Here is an 11,734-nt window from a genome sequence, read left to right on the forward strand (position 1 = left end):
ATCCCATCTCCAGCCCCAATCCCATCTCCAGCCCCAATCCCAGTTCCATCCCCAATCCCATCTCCAGCCCCAATCCCATCTCCACCCCCAATCCCAGTTCCATCCCCAATCCCAGCTCCAGCCCCAATTCCAGCTCCATCCCCAATCCCAGCTCCAGCCCCAATCCCAGCTCCAGCCCCAATCCCAGCTCCAGCCAGGGCAGCCACAGCCACAGGCCATGGCAGGAGCAGGGAACATCTGGCCTTTGCCTTCCTCCAGAGATCTGCCTCGGCTTGTTCTCTTTTCCCCTCCCTCGCAGAGCTCGGGGCAGGCAGGATCTGAAACCGCCCACCCCGGGGTGCCACACATGGACAGACAGACAGACGGACAGACGGACAGACACCGGGGCCACCCCACCCCGCTGCCTCCAGGAGAGCAGGGCTCAGAAAGGGGGGGCTGCCTCTGACCTGACCTTGTTGGGGTCACCCTTGTCCTTTCCCCAGCTGCGGGAGCTGGTTTCTGTTAATTAGGAGTTAATTTCTGTGCGATCTCCATCTCTCCCTGCTCTCCAGACTGAGCGCACAAAACTCTTTTTTTTTTTCACAAGATGTATCTCGGGCAATTAGGAATTTGCTGGGCAGGATGTCACCTAGCCACATTAGTCTCTTTGTCTGCATTTTTTTGTTTTTTCTTCCTGGCTGATGGAGCTGTGGTTTGCTTACTTATTAGTATACTTTTTTCTCCCTTTTTTATTCTAAGGAAAGGGGTTTGAAGTACAGGATCCTTTAGAGGGAGTGCAGTAAACACATTAAGAACAGGATGAGCTGAGGCTGAATTAGGCAAGCCCTTCAGAAATGATGTTTAACACCTTCTTAGCAGTGCTCAGCAGCTGACCCCTAACTTGGGTGTATCATTGCCTGTGCAGAGCAGGGAAACTGAGGCACAGCAAGGAGCTGCCTCACTGAACGGCAGCAAAAGGCCAGGGCAGAGCTGGGAACTGAGCCACAGCCTCTTGAATTCCAGTGCAGAGCTCTCTTCACCACGACACAGTGCTCTGGGTTTGGGTGTTGCCTGGTTTCTGCCTTACTCTGTCTGCACAGGAAGCAGTTCACTTCAGACGTGAATAAACGTGAATAGCGCTCAGAGTTGGGTTTTTTTTTTCACCCTGTTTTCTTTTTAAAGGACAGTATCCCAAAATAAATGTTCCCTTGAGTCAGTTCAATCTCCAATAGGAAGAGTTTCCACAGAGTAAAGACCTTTACGATTAGTAGTGGACAAATGGGTGACTCAAAATTTTTATAAACAGCCCATGATCGTATAACTTGCTATATTAAGAACTTGTGTAATTGAGTCTTCTGCTCAGTAACATCTGAGAACAGCTAGGATAGATACTTCAGGGGAAAACAAGCCTGCCCTCCCTTTCACCTGCCCCAGGGTCTGTAGAAAAGACAATTGTGTAACATTAATTTCTCTGTAATCTCAGCTGTCTCTTTGGGAGCAGCATCATTACCCTTCCAGCCTTTTCCCTGCTACCTGAAAATGGCCCAGCCTCAGTTTTGTCTCCCAGCTCGGATTCCCATGGACACAGCCCTGCCCTCTCCTCGCTGGATTCACTCCTGCCCCTACCAGGTCTTTTCCCCAGACTTGGGCAGTTTGTCCTGAGCAGCTCAGTGCTGTGACTTTCCATCCCTTATTCACTTCTGTCCACTCTGACTCACTGCTGTCACCTTCTTGATTGCTTAAATGGCACTAATTACTGTCACAAGGGCAGCTGTGGTCAGGCTCTGCCAGAGTGCACTTCCCAAACTGGGGAGGGTCCCAATGAACACTGTCCCCACTAAAGGGAGTGTCCGTGCTCACTGGCTCCTTGCCATGCTGGAGAAGGGGCAGGCAGTGGGAACTGGAGAGGAAAGCAGTTTGGAGAGAGAGGAGTTAATACCTCAGACACCTCTAGGAAGGGAGGAGAGTGTGAGACCGACAAAGGGTGGGAAATGCAGTTTCCTGCTGGAAGAACTTTGGCTGACACGTTTGCTGTGAGTAACCAGACCTGGTGGCTGTGTCTGATAGCTATTTATTGCTGCTCAGCAATGACCCCTTATCTTGGGCCAGGAGAAGCCAGCTCAGAGCCCAGGGGCTTGCAAGAGAAGGCAGCAACTGCCCAGAACCTCTTTATTCTCCGTGGGGGAAGCCGTGGTCCAGCAGAATGCACAGATTTTCTCATTTTCTCCAAACCAGAGCCAGGAGCCTCGTGCTGCCCACGCACTGTGCAGGGTCCCAGCCTGGCTGGCTGGGCTGCCCACTGAGGTTTCTCTCTCTCACTCCACGTGCCTGGGCTGACAGAATTCCCAGCTCAGACGGGCACAGGGAGAGACTGTGCTGGCAAATCCTAGCCTGACTCCTCCAGGAGGTCTCCAAGTCTGTGGGTCCCTGGACTGTGCTGTCTCCCCCCACCCCTCCAAGGCCTGGCTTCACCCTACAGTGTCAGAATCTGTGGTATTGATGATTCCCAGACTGTAGAAAGTCTCTGTCTTTCTGCCCCGCTGCCAAAGAAGCCATAACTCATCTGTGCTGGTTTCAAGGTTGTTTATTCTGTTTAACATGTTCTGCTGCCCTGCCCAGCTCTGTCCTGCAGGGCAGCGTGTGGGGCTCTGCCCTCAGTGGGATGTGACAAACATTAAATACCAGAAACTCCCTGGGCTGCATTTACAAGAACGTGCCAATATCTGTCACCTCCGTTGGACAGTGTGTCCCCAGCCTGAACCAACAGAAAAATGCCAACACCACAGTGAGACATGGAGGGCATGAAGAAGGAGAAAAAGAACAAGGCACACCCAATTTCCTCCATCTTGTCCCCTTTGGACCCCTCATCTAGAATCCTAAAATTTGACTTTTGCACCTGTGCCACACTTAATTATTACTGATATCAAACACTCAGAGCTGGTAATTGATCCTGTAGGATTGAAAACTCTTTTCCATGGACAGAGATCACAGACAATGTCTCTGGGGGCTCTGTCCATGGGTTCCTGACCCCTGCCAGGGTCCCAGGGCAGCCAGAGGGAAGCTCTGGATTCCCACACTACAGAAAGGGCAGCAGGCACCTGAAAGCACAGCCTGGCCTCCCTAAAGACCTGCTGGGGAGCAGGGACACGTTCCCAGTGCCTGCACTGCAGGACTCAGCTCCCTGACCTCTCTCTGACTTCTAGGATGAGCTAATATTTGGGCAGCAACTTTCTGCTGGGACAATCCATCTCTGAGTGACAGTGACACGTCTGTGTTCAGGGCTGAGGTTTGTAGGTCAGATGTTTGCCCAGCGCGTGGGGCTCCCAGGAGAAAGCAGAGTGTTTTCTGCAAGCTGTTATTAAAGCCAATTATGTCTGTAAAAATTTCTTTCCGGGTGGAAGGTTGAGGTGTTTCATGACATGGAAGTCACACAGAGGACACAGATGGGTATTTATTGCCACACGAGCTGCCCCACGGTGACCTGCAGAACCGGTTCCCTCTCCCAGAGGCAGTAACCCAAAACCCTGTGTGGCAAGACGAGGGGAGAGGGAAGAGCAGCATGTCCAGGCTCTTGATGTGACACTCCTTGCCCTGAAGGAAGATCTGACATGGAAACTTCCTTCAGCCTGCTATCAGTGACTCCATCCCACCCCCAGGCTGTCTCAGGGGTGTCCTTCCTTCCTTCAGAGCCTTGGGACAGCAGTGGCCAGCAGACAGCTCAGCCACACGGATAGCACACCACAGAGCCACTCTGCACAGCACCTAAAGCCTGACCTGGCTCCTGTACCAAGGCCAAGATGGGAATAAAATCATCTTGTGAGCCTTCTCTATGCATGGGGTTTCCACAAGGAAGCCAGAGCTGGCTGAAAGCTCCAGCTCCCAGGCAAAAATAAAAATGTGCTTCCATCCCATTTCAGTCCAAGAGATCAGTTTTACCCATAAACAGGCCAATATTCTGAAACAAATAATTCCTGTAATTCTTCTGTTTTCTCAACCAGATCCTTATCTGCATTGTCAGCTCAGGACAATGTCACCCAAACCTTGCCAAGCAGTGGACTGCACCTATGTTGCACAAAATTGATTTATTGGCAAGGAGATGCAGAGAGTGGCTGTTCAGTAATGCCTCACTGCCTCGTGCCTGGGCAGCTGCAGGCTCGCTGCACTCAGGTTCTCTTGCATTCAAGGGGCAGCAGAGACCCTGATTTGTGTTGCTGTCATGAATTAGCCACTTCTTACACTTGTGAGAGAGCTGCTGCCACTCAGTCGTGCCAGGCTGTCAGCAGAGCTTCGTTGTGAGATTTACCTGCTGAGTATGGATGGTTTTGCTGTTGGGATAGAACGGAGATTTGCCTTGGCCTCAGGTAATGGCTGAGCTATTAAGCTGCTCCTCGCTCAACTAATTCCTTGTGGCAATGGGTAAAATCAAATTTATTCCTGAATATTCCTGAGATGTGGCCAGTGGAGCTCAGGGGCTGGGTTAGCTCTCAGTGCTCCTGTGTCCCGTTCCCAAAGCCCCCAGTCCCACTGAGGGTGCAGCTCCCTGTGCCCAGCAGGCTGTGACTCCTGCCCTGGGGGCTGTGGTACCTGCCTGCAGCCTTTGGTGTATAAATAACTTTGTGCTCATGGTTGTTGAATGTTGTTTATGCCCCACTGGCCGCCACGCCGTGTGCCAAGGTTATAAATACCCCGCTGCGTCTAGACTGCATCTAAACTTGGCACTGGGCACCCAGATTCATGAGAGATTCATTTCATCTCTCAGCACAAAGGAGGTGCCCCAAAGTGTTTGATCAGGGCTCCCGAGGGGGCTTGGCAAGAGACTTCTGTGCTCCTGCCATGCCAGAGCAGCACTGGCTGCATTTTCTGAAGGAAATCTCTTCCTCCCGTGCTCCCAGGCTGCTGGGCACCCAGCCCAGAGGAAATACCTGCCCTTACCCCTTCCTGATGGGCTTCAATGCCCCTTTGAGTGCCAGGGGTGCCAAACATCACAGGCTCACCTTCCCTGGCCTGACAGCTCCCACTGAGCCTGGCTGGGCTCGGGCTGGCACTGAGGAACCCTGGGGTGCTGCTGGCTGCAGCTGGGCTGGCAAGGAAGGACAAACCTGCATTTTCTGCCTGCTAAAGCCATGCTCGTGCAGCTGCAGCAGGAGCCTCTGCAGCAAACACAGACACGAGCAAAGTTGATGCATTTCCCCAGCAGCATGGGGCTGGCAGTTCGTGTTTGGATGAAGGACAGGGAAGCACTTTGGGCCACCTTGTCTGGAGCTGGGGGACTGTGTGAGCTCCTTCCCCCCCCCTGGGTTTTGCTTGGAGGCTGAGAGCTCTCCTGACATGTTATGGGGCTGTCCCATGCTGCAGAAATGACAGAGCAGGGGATCACACCTCACACCAGAGCGCTGCTATAAACACTTTTTGTGTCACCATTGGTGAAACCTCTCCAGACCATCACCCAGTCAGGAGCACGCTGAAGCCCCCTTGCCTCTTGGGCTGCCTTTACAGCACTGCTCCTCCCTGGCAGGGGCCACAGCATCCCCTGAAGGACCAGGGGAAGGGACAGAATTGGTGTGAGTGTGGAACATCTCAGTGTGGCTCCAAACTGCAGGGAGCACTGAGCTGCCAGCCAGCACCAGGAGCTCTGATGGTTTGTGGGGTGCAGCTTCCAGCCCTTGGGCAGGCAAACCCGTGCTCGTGGCACACACAGCAGCACTGCCAGGACTGTGGTTTGCCCTGGGACATGAGCAGAGGTGGTGTGAAGGCTGTAGGAGGGGCAGCAGCCCTGGCAGATCCTCTTCACCACGACAATATTCCTTGTGACTCCAGGGAGTCGCTTGAGTTGGGGTTGCTGAGTGCCAGCCACTGCAGCTCCTCTAGCCCCTCTGTGAGCCCAGCTCGTGTGCCAGGCTGGAGCTGTGGCTCAGGAGCAGCGTCCTGCAGGGCTGTGTGTGGTCCCAGCGTGGGTCACTGCCCTGGAGCACCCACCCCAGAGGTGCTAGGGCAGTGGGGTGCTGTCCTGGGTTCCGTGTCCCAGCTGGCTGAGCTGCCTGCCCAGCAATCTGGTTCTCCCCGGAGCTGCCCAGTGCTCTGGGATGTCCTGGGGAGGCTGCAGAGCTCATTTCCTCAGCGCCTGGCACCAGCCCTGCTCCCCAGCCCCGGCAGCCCGGGGAGCTGCAGCGGGGCCAGGAGGTGAGGCGTGTTTGAGCTGTTACCTGGGCAACAGCTAAACACTGACTTCAGATGATGATTGTAAAACAGCTTAACATCAGGGCGAGGGGGAAGGGGGGCTGCCACTGCCCGTGCTCCCAGGGAGCCCCATAAAATCCTCCGTGAAGAGCTGCTGGTGCAGCCAAACTGGCTCGGCTCAGCCTGGGCTGGGAGCTCTCGGCAAACGGAGGCAGTGCAGGGCTGACCTGGTGCTTTCACCTCACCTCCTGCCCCATCACATCCCTCACCTGCTGCTGCCCCTGCTCTCCTGGAGAGGCTCTGCATGGAGCTTTAGCCCAGGCTGCTCCCCAGGGATCCCCTTGGCACACCCCAGAGGCTCCGAGCAGCAATCTGGGGCTCTGGCACCAAAGAAACTGCTGGAATTTAGTCAGTGATGGCTCACCTCTGGGTTTATCCTTGGAATGAATGCAGAAGACAGAGGCAGCACTGGGGCAGCTGCAGCTCGGGCAGTGCTGTGGAAGGTGGAAGGTTCGTGTGTGACCCAAGCCCAGCTGCTCAGGCTCAGCTCTGAGCTGAGTTTGGGGGTTTGCATCCTTTGTAAAGCATGACCTAAACTCACACCTGAGCACTCAAGCATCGTCCCTGGACAGTGCAGGACTCGGTGCTCGTTTGCTGCTCCCAGATTTCCTGGGAAATGGCTGGAGCAGGGCAGCAGAGAGGCACAGAGCCACTGCCAGGACAGCTCTGCTCTGCCCCTGCCCAAGCTGCCCTTGGGGTGGGACTGGCTGCAGCTCCGGGTGGCTGTGGGAGGGATGGGGCTGTGTCTGACAAGCAGCATGAGGTCACCCTTTCAGTCCCCTTTGGGTGACATATATCAACAGGCTGCTCTTTGCCTTGGATAGAGTAATTCATTTTTTAAAATCTGCTTCTGCTGCTTCCCCTTCCCTCTTAACCCCTTCTCAGCCTTTGCCTTTCCTCGTTGTTTCAGTCAGAGAGGACAAAGAAGCGTGAACTCATCAAATAATGCCATTTACTACAGAGTCACTTATTTCTTCCAGTGGCCAACAAACCCTGAGATCACACACTGGATGCCCTGCAGGCGGCTGTTACCAGCTCCCACACTCCTCTAGAAATCCATAAAACAGAAATCATCCTCCCTCATTTACCTGCCTGGTCCCCTCAGACTGTGAGCCCTGCAGGGCTTACGATGGGATTAAATCTGCAGTGGAATCCCGAGGGGCAGATTAAAAGGTGGCATTTTGGGCACACTTCAGCACAGCTGGTGAACCAACAAGGCCGACGTGCCCACAGCACAAAGACATGCCCTGGCTCCAGGTTTTATTTCCTGTAAGCCACAATAAATGGCATGCTAACAGAAAGGGTGTGCTGGGCACTGACCACAGGCATTCCAGGGGCAGATTTATTCTGTGGCTGCAGAGAGCCTGGCTCTCTCCTGCTCTGCCTCTCCTGCATGTGGTTAAGGAAGGAGCAAGAGAAGGAGAAAGGAAATTAGCACAACAGAGAGCTTGACATAAAAGTGTTTTATATCATCTCCTATAAAACAATCCATAAATCCCTGCCCTCCTGCTCCACCCCTCCACATGGTTTTCATTTTAGTGGCTGGCTGAGGAGCAGAGAAGTGGAGGGTACAAAGCACATATTCTTGGTGGGAGAGGTTCCCCTTCCCTATAGGCACACCTTGTCCCTGTGCCTACAGCACAGCATTCTCCTCTGGAGAGCACCCACAGCCTGGAGCACATCTGCCACATCTGCCACATCTGTCTGCCCTGCCACAGCTCCAGGACCCTGCTGGGAGCCCTCGGGGCACTGCATGGGCAGGGGAAGCTCTTGCAGCAGTGACCCTGGCAATGGAGCATCAGGATAAGGGGAAAGGCCTGAGCTTTGAAAGATCCTTGTGCTCAGCTTTGGTCCCAAAAGAAATCCTGAGATGTTTCAGGGCATTGCAGCTTATTCTGGAGTTCTTGGGGGAGCTGGCTCAGGAGGTTTCTGGAAGGATCTGGTGACTGACAGTGTCACAATCACAGAAAAAGAGGCAATGCCCATAAAGCTGTAACAATAGGACAAAAGTTCTTGAGGGGCTTATTGCTGCATTGCAAGAGCCTTGCTGTTGGCTCATTGCTTCTGTACCCATTTGCAATGTTACAGAACACATTTAAATGAAAATCCTCATTCACCAAATAAAAAACAAATCCAGGGGAAAATATGTTCAAATTGTAGCAATTATTGCTTTTGTTTCTATAAAATTTAATCCTCCTCTTGGACTGCTAGAGCAGATTGTTTTAAGGCCATGCTGGACAGAAGATTTTCTGAGACAATTCTGAAGGTCAGGCAGAGCTTTAACGTTGTGGTCAGAGCCTTGGTGGTCCCAGGGAGGGTGCACAGAGCTCATGGCAGAACCAGGGACCAGGAATTGCTCCTGGAATGACCCAGTGAACCTTGCACAGTAAGGCAGGGAAAATGCTTGGTTATCAACCTTGCTCCTTAATTCTGGAGTGAGGACAGCAAAGATCAAGACACAGGAAAGGCTGGAAAGGATTGTTAAAGGCCAAGCTAATGACAGTAAAAAAGCAGATGTGGAAGGTAATAAAGCTGATGGGATGGGCAGCCATTTTACTGAGCACTTCATGCTGATGTTAGCTAATAAAACAGCAGAGCCTTTGGTAACTGAGCTCCTCTCCTCTGTGCATTCCATCCTCCCTTCAGTTATTGAATTCCTCTTCAAAAAGAACCAATCCTTATTTTAAGGGAAAGATGGCATCAAGTGATTATCTGCAAACCCAAGGAGGTGGGAGGTGTTGTTGAGGTGAAATATTTCATCCTTGCAGGTATTTTGTGAGTTGAACTGCAGAGAACCAGGAACATAGAAAAACAGATCTGTGTCCCACTGAGAATGTTCCCACCACGTTTCTGCTGTAATTACAGCTGGGGGATGACAGAGCACGTAGGTGATGCAGCTGTCACCACGGTACCAGGGTTTAAATTGGAACCAGCTCTCGTCCTGCTACGTACCAATGCTCTGCTCACCTGCATTACAGCCCTGCCTTGAGTCCCCAACAGGAAGAATGTCCCCTCTGGCTTTAGCAGTGGCCCTGGTGACTCTGCCACTTCTGACCCTTTAACCTGGGAAGGAGGAAAGAGATGCTGTGTGGGAGATGCAGGCTGTGGGCAGTGACCCTTTGCTGTGCTGGAGCTGGAATGCTCCTCCCAGGCTGGCCTGCTGCCCTGGCAGGGTGGGAAGCACCAAACTGGACCCTGCACCTTGTAAGCTCCCCACCCAGCCCACTCCCCATTCACGAGATGTTTGGTCCCTGAGCTCACTCCTGAATGGGGTCCAGGTAGCTCCTCTGAGCCCTGGATCACTGACTCTCCTCCCATGTGCTTCCCATTAATCCTTGTCTTGCCTGCAGAGAAGCTTGCTAAGGAGATGGATGGAAGTTGCTTCACACAGGGAGATGCTGCTACTCTGCTCCACTGATCCCCTTTTAATCCTCCAAAAATCAGGATTCTTTCTGCCTATATCTGACTACATCCCCTAGATGTGATTATGCCTCTGTTGGGCTCTTTAGGCTGCATTTGCACTGAGCTGCCAAGGATGCAGGAGCTCTGCTCGCCCACTGCACTTCAGCAGTGCTGAATTTGGAATGCTCTCCCAGGCTCCTGGTGCTCCTCTCAGACCCCTGGGAGTTCTGGGCTGCTCTAAGTTCAGACCTTTTGTGTTTCCAGGAAGGAAACAGAATTCCTCATGCTCTTGGTTGACTGAGTTGCTGGTTTTTATTCTATGCCAGAAAATAGCAGGGCTGTTGTCTGTTGTCTTGGACTATTTTACCAATATTTCACCTGACTCAGGACTTGAGACAGATCTGCTACAGGAACGTCAGACCCAGTTCCAGCTGCAGTCAGTGGAAAAAGAGTCACTGCCTTGAACTGGGACCTAAAACAGTGAGTGCAGTGGTGCTGCAATGTCTTTCATCTCAAAGATGCTGGGTGAGGTCCAGGCTATGCTGGTAATGCTTGGAAAGCTGCCAGCTGCTAATGATGTGGAACACGCTGGTGACTCCTTGCTCCAGTTTGTAGGAAGCCACCAGACAAAACAAGTCCCAGGAATAGCCAGCTGAACCCTTTGCTGGTTGTGTTCATGCTGTACTGGCATGGCAGTAATTTAGGAACTTGCCCTGATGTGGCTCCTGCGGTGTCTGATCTGAGGAGGCCACAATGCCTCCGTGCACATGGATGCTCATGCAATTCCCTGGAAATGCTCAGCAGGCTGTACCAGCAGCGTCTGGAGCACTGAATTTTCCCAGATCTGGCCCACTCTGCTTGGACAGTCCTCAGCATGACACCAAACCTGCCTTGCTCTGGTTTCCCTGCTGCAGCTGCAGCTCCTGCAGCAGCCCTGCAGCTCTCCAGGGTGAGGGTGCCCAGCTGCAGGAGCAGGCACAACACGGTGGTGGCTGGAGCAAGGGAGAGATGGATTCTCCAGCAACGTCCTCTGGCATGGGCTGTCAGAATCTGAGGTGCTGATGATCCTGAGATTGGAAAAATCTCTTTCTGCCCCCCTGACAAAGAAGAAGTCATAATTGGTCTGTGCTGGTTCCAAGGTTGTTTATTCTGTTTAACATGTTCTGCTGCCCTGCCCAGCTCTGTCCTGCAGGGCAGCGTGTGGGGCTCTGCCCTCAGTGGGATGTTACAAACATTAAATACCAGAAACTATGTGTTCTATATTTACAATAACATGCCAATATCTGTCACCTACGTTGAACAGTGTGTCCCCAGCCTAAACCCAGTCCCCAGTTTCTGGTAATTAATTAATTAATTAATGAGCTGCTCTTAGCGCCGCTCCTGCAGTGCTCTCTGCTGGGGAAGGAGCGGCAGAGGCGGCCGGGGCTGGGGAGCGGAGTGCGGCTCAGCTCGGCCGTGACAGCGTGCAGAGCTCCGGCCCGGCCGTGCCAGCCGTGCCAGCCGGGCTGGAGCCGTGCTGGAGCCGTGCCAGCCGTGCCAACCGGGCTGGAGCCGTGCTGGAGCCGTGCTGAAGCCGTGCCAGCCGTGCCAACCGGGCTGGAGCCGTGCTAACGGGGCTGGAGCCGGGCTGGAGCTGTGCCAGCCGGGCTGGAGCCGTGCTAACGGGGCTGGAGCCATGCTAATGGGGCTGGGGCCGTGCTAACCGGACTGGAGCCGTGCTGGAGCCGTGCTAACCGGGCTGGAGCCGTGCTAACCGGGCTGGAGCCGTGCTGGAGCCGTGCTAACCGGGCTGGAGCCGTGCTAGCCGTGCTGGAGCCGTGCTAACCGGGCTGGAGCCGTGCTAGCCGTGCTGGAGCCGTGCTAACAGGGCTGGAGCCGTGCTAACCGGGCTGGAGCCGTGCTAGCCGGGCTGGAGCCGGGCTGGAGCCGTGCCAGCCGGGCTGCAGCCATGCTAACGGGGCTGGGGCCGTGCTAACGGGGCTGGGGCCGTGCTAACGGGGCTGGGGCCGTGCCAGCCGTGCTAACGGGGCTGGAGCCGTGCTAACCGGGCTGGAGCCGTGCTGGAGCCGTGCTAACCGGGCTGGAGCCGTGCTAACCGGGCTGGAGCCGTGCTAAC

Source organism: Lonchura striata, chromosome 24 (genome assembly GCF_046129695.1).
Source record: "Lonchura striata isolate bLonStr1 chromosome 24, bLonStr1.mat, whole genome shotgun sequence".
Classification (NCBI taxonomy): Eukaryota; Metazoa; Chordata; class Aves; order Passeriformes; family Estrildidae; genus Lonchura; species Lonchura striata.